Source organism: Heterocephalus glaber, unplaced genomic scaffold (genome assembly GCF_053883595.1).
Source record: "Heterocephalus glaber isolate CG9 unplaced genomic scaffold, H.glaber_assembly_v1.0 deba00001730, whole genome shotgun sequence".
Taxonomy (NCBI): Eukaryota; Metazoa; Chordata; class Mammalia; order Rodentia; family Bathyergidae; genus Heterocephalus; species Heterocephalus glaber.
This window is the reverse complement of record NW_028258441.1, coordinates 1,017,401-1,024,452: the sequence shown is the minus strand read 5'-3', so window position 1 is coordinate 1,024,452 and position 7,052 is coordinate 1,017,401.

Sequence of the window (7,052 nt, the reverse complement as noted above, 5' to 3'; positions counted from 1 at the left end):
CGTGAACTAGCACAAACAATCAACAAGTGGGATCTCTTCTTATTAAAAAGCTTCTGCACAGAACAGAAACCACCAGCAGTGTGAAGAGACAACCCACAATGTGGGAAAACATCTTCACCTGCTGTTGCTCAGACAAAAGTCTACTATCTTGAATCTATAAAGAACTTTAAAAAATCAGACCTCCCAAATTTAAAGACCCAATCCGAAAATGGGCATCTGAAATGAACAGACATTTCTCAGACAAAGAAGGAGAGCTAGGAAGTAAACATATGAAAAAATGTTCAACATCACTGGTCATTCGAGAGATGCAAATGAAAACAAAGCTGAGATTCCACCTCACCCTAGAAAGAATGGCTGCTATCAAGAATTCAACCAATAACAAATGCTGGCAGGGCCATGAGGAAAGAGGAACCCTGCTCCACTGCTGGTGGGAGTGTAGCCTGGTGCAAGCACTGTGGAAATCAGTATGGAGATACCTCAAAGAACTAGGACTGGAAATCCCATTTGACCCAGCTGTTCCCCTGCTGGGTATCTTCCCCAAAGAATTAAAAGAATGATACCACAGTGATATATGTGTACCCATGTTCATAGCAGCACAATTTGTAATGGTTAAGCCTTGGAAGCAGCCGAAATGCCCATCAACTGGAGACTGGATAAAGAAAATGTGGTTTTTTTAAATAAAATGGAGTACTGCTCAGCCATAAAGAATGAGAAATTAGAGACATTTATTGCTAAATGAATAAACATTGAGGCCATACTCTTAAGTGAAATATACAGGACACACATGTGTAAATACGGAATAGTTTCTCTAGTGTGAGAAACTGAAAGTGTAAATAAGGACTAAAAGGTATAATAGATAATGTAAAATAGGAAGAAAAGGGGCAAAGGGGAAGTGGGAGGGGTAGAGGCAGGGGAAAGGAAAGAAGGGGATGGAATTAATATGAGAAAATTAAAAAATGGAAACAAAGTCGTTGTAAATAGGGAGGGATGGAGGGGTTGAAGAGAGGGCAGGGGAAAGGGGAAAAATAAGAACCAAGAGAGATTATGTAAAGGTATAAATTTCCAATGATGAATGTTATTATATTGCATACCTAAAATGTACCAATAAAAAATGCTATTGTCAGTTAAAATATACAGGGTGCTTATAGCATGTTATGGTTCTTATTTTCTATTTTGGTGAAAAATCTTATGATTTTTATACCGCTATTGAACAAATAAAACTGTAATTTGTATGTCATCAATAAGGGAGGAGGTGCAGAGAGAGCAGTGCTTGATCCTGTGGCCTCATGCTGATGGGGTATTGGGATCCCCCACGCAGCAGTTCATCTCAGAAAGAGCTAAGACCTTAGAGTGGCTTTTTACAACTGCTCCCTCACTCATGTACCATGTTCATCCTTCTATTTTATAGAGGAGGGCATTAAGGCACACACAGAGTCACTTCTCTAAGGTAACACAGCTAGTATGGGCTGGAGCTGGAACTGAATTTCAGATGCCTCTCCCCAGAGCCAGAAGTCGTTACCGTTGTGCTGTATAATTGTTTCTAAAGTAATGGGTACAAATATCCATTCATTCTCTTGGCTGCACCTGGTACTAATTTCTGCTTGCCAAGTCAGCACAGGAACAAGGCCTCTATTTCATTTCTTATATTAAGACAGAAAAGATGATCAGTTTAGGAAAGGTGCTTCTCAGAGTTTGAAAATATCTTCCCCTCATTCTCCTTTTTATATCCAGTGTCTGGGATAAGATAATCAAAATGACGAACTATTGGTGGGAATTTTGGCCATTAGTCTCTCTGCCATGCTGCTGGTAAGACTGAGGATGGACATACTTTCTGGTAGGCTGGCAGGAAAATCATCAAATATTGAAATATGAAAATCCCTAGATCTGGCAGTTTCACTTCTTGAAATTGATGCTGAGAAAATAGTTGGACAAACAAAAGGTTTTATGAACAAAGATATTTACTCTAGGATTTTTTGTAATAATGGGAAAGTGGAAAATAACTGAAAAACCACGAGTAAGGTTTGCCTGAATAAATCAGGCTCTGTACTTGCAATGAAATGTTACACATTTAAAACTGGGTGTGCCATCAGATCAGTTGTCTAACTGGAAAAATTATGTGTGGCCTCTCTAAAAAAACAGCTTAGAAGGCCACTGCTCTGCCAGGCCATTGTGTTGTCTTTACCCCCAAAGTGCTGCTCCATCAGTTTGGATTTCTCCCCTTCACCTGGCCAGATCCTCATGAAACTTCATGTATCATCTCACTGGTTCTCCCTCAGGCCAGCTTTCCCTGACTCCGCTGAAGTTTATTCCCTATATATCCTAGGTAGTATTAATTATTTTGTTATAATTGCTTCTATAATGATCTGTCTTCCATTCTTGGCTTATACCCCTGGTACAGCACAGTGTTGCTGGACTATCTAGACACATATTCCAGCCACACCCTCACTTCATGTGTTTGTGTTTGCTGTTTCCATTGTTCCTTCAGATAGCCCTGTGACTTGATTCCTCATAATGTTGTAATATTTGCTTGTGTCCCCTTCTTAATCAGGCTCACCCCAAATGGCCCATTTAAAACTGCATATCTGCCCATCAGCCCTCTCATTCCCCTTTCATTGCTTTATTTTCCTATCATATGGCTTTCTTCTATTGTACTATTCCACATAACATACTCACTTGTTATACTGTGTATTGCTGTCTCTTCTTATGAGAATATAAACTCAGTAAGAGCAGACATCTCAGTCTGCTTAGTTCAGGCACATCTTCAGCTCTTAGAACACTGCCTAGAACATAGCTGGTCCATAAATGTTTGGGGCTGGAATGAATGATATGCCTAAAACACAGTAGGCTCTCAATGAATGGAAGCCTTTGTTACTGCTGTCCACCTGGAAAAGCCACAGCTGGAGAAGAGATGGCCAGTAAGAGAACAGTGCACACCACTGAATGCCATCAACCTAGTTTATAAGATCAGAAACCTGGAAGACATTCTAGATCACTTGCTTGGTCCTCTCCTAGGGTGTCACTTATTAGTTGGACTATTCATTCTTGGTGTGGTAAAAAGTGGGAGATGGGTTTCCATTATGGTTTATATTTCAAATGTCTCCCTAAAGTCTCTTGTGTTCAGAGGTGGGGCTTTCAGAAAGCGATTGGCTCATGGGAGTGCTATACTCATCAGTGGATACTGAAGAGTTCATAGTTCAATGTGCGATTAGGAGTGGGGAAGCTGTTGGCTACTGGTGGTGTGACCTGGAAGGGTATATTCTTGTCCCTGGCTTCTCCCTTTTCTCTCTGCTTCCTGGCTGTCATGGGTTAAGAGATTTTCTCCACCAGGCCCTTTCACCATGATGTTTCTGTCTTGGAGCCAGCCAATCACAGACTGAATTTAGGTTGCAGGTATTGGGTATTTTGTCCTAGCAATGGGAAAGTGACTAATACAGTTTTTTTGTAGTTACATCTATGTCACATCATCAAAATTTAGAATTAAGGGTTTAAGATTCCTAATTATCCCCTATGCATTTGTAAATATTAAAAATAAGTGCCCTGCAAAATATGGGTTTTTGAGCACTCTGCTACTTTTCTTGTACTAAAGAATAATTAATAATATGACTTTTAACCAGTACAATCAGTATGTACTGAACATGTCGACAATATACTCAAAATTCTTGACCTCATTTTGAAGGAGAAAAATGAGTCTCAGCAAGAAATAGTAATAAAACTAAGGTTATATAGCCAGGAAGCAGATGGTAGCTTGGGATCCAAAGTTTGTGAACATTTTTTGACTTTTATTAGTACATGTTTGCAGTAAATAATGATTATATTCACTTTAGAGAATTGGTACATGTACATAACACATTTCAATTTCTTTCCTTTTCCACCTCCCTCCATCCCTTTTATTTTTCCAGGATCTGATTCATTTATTTATCTTATAAGACCTTATAAAGTTAATTATCATCTATACAGATTGAAAACCAGACTAATAGGCCAAAGAACACATAAAACATGTAAGACAGTTGTACTAAGTCAAGATATACTTTTTAGATACATTGTTTGTGCTGGATTAAAATACCTTTTTTTTTTCTCTTTTTCCTATTATCTGTCTTTTATTTCATACTTTATAAACCTTATATTCTATATTTCAAGCAAAAATATTGACATAGTTGAGAAAAACTCAATCACAGTTGTTATGGCCTATATCTAGATGTTCTCCCAAAGCCGTATGCACTCATAGGTGGGGCTTTTGAGAGGTGGCTGGATCATGGGTGTGTGATGCTGGATTAGGATTTGTGATACTGGGATTAAGAATGTGTGATAACCGGGCTGGGGATTTAGCTCAGTGGCACTGCATCTGCCTTGCAAGTGCAAGGTCCTGAGTTTGATCCCCGAAACAAAAAAAAAAAAAGAATGTGTGATAACTAAATCAGTCCACTCATTGGTTTAGCATAGTTCTAAGTGTGGGTAATGGGAAGGCCCACCATGGGTGTGGGTGGTACCATCCAATAGGCTTATAGCCTGAATGGGATAAAAGGGAATGGAATGCTCACTGCTTGCTGCTTGCTGTCTATCCTGCCATGGACTGTTTGTCCTCTGCCATGCCACCCTGCCTTGCAGCCAGATGACTATGGACTGAAACCTCTACAAACTGTAAGCTACAATGAACCTTTTCTCCTTAACTTGTGGGTGTTGGGTGTTTCGTCTCAGCAATGAGAAAAGAAACTAAGACAACAGTGGAAGATCAATGATTGATTGGCTGGGGTAATAGGTATGAGGGAGATATAAATACTTGATCAATATCCTGATGATTATCAAGGACAGAGTAAAGCTGTTTTAGAACTTAAATTTTACTAGTGGGAACATGATGTAGGTGGATTTTAAATATCCTGGATGAACCAAACACTAATTTTACCCCAGGGAAACATAATTGAAACTAAACTCAGTTTAGTTTCATTAATACCTGAAAATAAACTTTTTGCTTCCCTGTTTACTAGAACATTTTGTAAAACCATTTTACTTATTAAATAATTTTAGAGTTGTTATACAAGTAGTAGTAGTAGAATAAATTATTAATATTTAAATATTCAGGAAGTATTCAGAAAAAAGAAAAAATAAACCAGAGGCAAACACTGAACATTTTGGCATACTTCTCTTTTTCTTCTTCTTCTTTTTTTTTTTTTGTACCGGGAATCAAACTCAGGGCCTCATGCTTTCAGGCAGGCACTATACCACTGAATTACATCCCCAGCCCTTTGGCATACTTCTTTTAAATCTCTTTTCTAACTCTGGGACTGTTCATCATTTAGATCTAAAATGTCTCCCAATTTACTCTGTTGAAAATGTACATTCCATAGAGTTTTACAAATGAAAACATAAAGTTTTGGCTCGCTTTCTAATGATAAGTATAATAATGTAAAGGGTAAAAATTAAAGATTACTTGGCAAAAAGAGGAGTAAGGTGGTAAAGCCTGAACAAATATAAAAACATACCAGTAAAAGCTACAAGAAATAAGCACTGTAGTGTTATTAGCTGACAAATATCAATCATAAGTGTATAAGGGAATACATAAGTCAATAAATATAATATATCACATAAACAGAAGCAAGGTCAAAAACCACATGATCATATAAACAGGTGCAGAAAAGGCTTTTGACAAAATCCAACACCCCTCCATGACAAAAACTCTGAAGAAAACAGGTATAGAAGATCCATATCTGAATATGATAAAAGCTATATATGACAAACCAATAGCCAGCATCATACTAAATGGGGAAAAACTAAAAGAATTCCCCTTAAAATCAAGAACAAGACAAGGATATCCACTATCACCTCATTTTGTCAACATAGTACTTGAAACATTAGCCAGAGAAATTAAGCAAGAGAAAGAAATAAAAGGGATGAATATAGGAAAAATATAACTCAAATTGTCATTATTTGCAGATGACATAATACTCTACATAAAAGACCCAAAGAACACCAAATAATTCTTAGAATTAATGACAAACTTCAGCATTGCAGCAGGATACAAGATCACCACACAAAAATCATGAACATTTGTGTATAACAACAATGAACAGGATGAGAAGGAAATTATGAAAATAATACCATTCATAGTAGCTTCAAGAAAAATGAAATACCTAGGAGTTAACCTAACCAAGAAAGTGAAAGACTTCTACAAAGAAAACTATAATACTCTGACAAAGGAGGTTGAAAAGGATCTCAGAAAATGGAAAGATGTGCCCTGCTCCTGGATAGGCAGAATCAGTATTGTCAAAATGGCCATACTCCCCAAACTGTTATACAGATTCACTGCAGTCCTAGTCAAAATACCAACAGGATATTTTATTGATCTTGAAAAAATAATCCTAAAATTCATATGGAACTAGAAGAGCCCCAGGATAGCAAAGCAATTTTGAGCAGTAAGAGCAAAGCCAGAGGCATAGCAATACCTGACTTCAAACTATACTACAAAGCAGAAGCAGTAGTGATAAAAAGTGACATGGTACTAGAACAAAAACAGATAGGTGGATCAGTGGAACAGAATTTAGGATACAGAAACTTCCCCTGACACATTCAGCTATTTGATCTTTGACAAAGGGGCCAAAAGCATTTGATGGAGGAAAGACAGCCTATTCAACAAGTGGTGATGTAAAAACTGGTTATCTGTATGCAGAATATTGAAACTGGACCCTTATCTCTCACCATATTCTAAATTAAAATCAAAATGCATCAAAGATACAAACATTAAAATGGAAACATTAAACCTATTGGAAGATAAAATAGGTAAAACACTTGAAACATAGATATAGAAAAGGATTTTCTAAACAGAACCTCAATTGCATAAGAAATAACAGCAAGAACCAACAAATGGGATTATATCAGACTAAAAAGATTTTGTACAGCAAAAGAGTCAATCATTAGAGTGAAGGGACAACCTACAAAACTGGAAAAAATTTTGCCAGCTACTCCTTAGACAGAGAAATAATATCTAGAATGTAGAAAGAACTAAAAAAAAAACCACCTAAAATTAAAGATCCAGTCAAGAAATGGGCAAGAGAAACGAA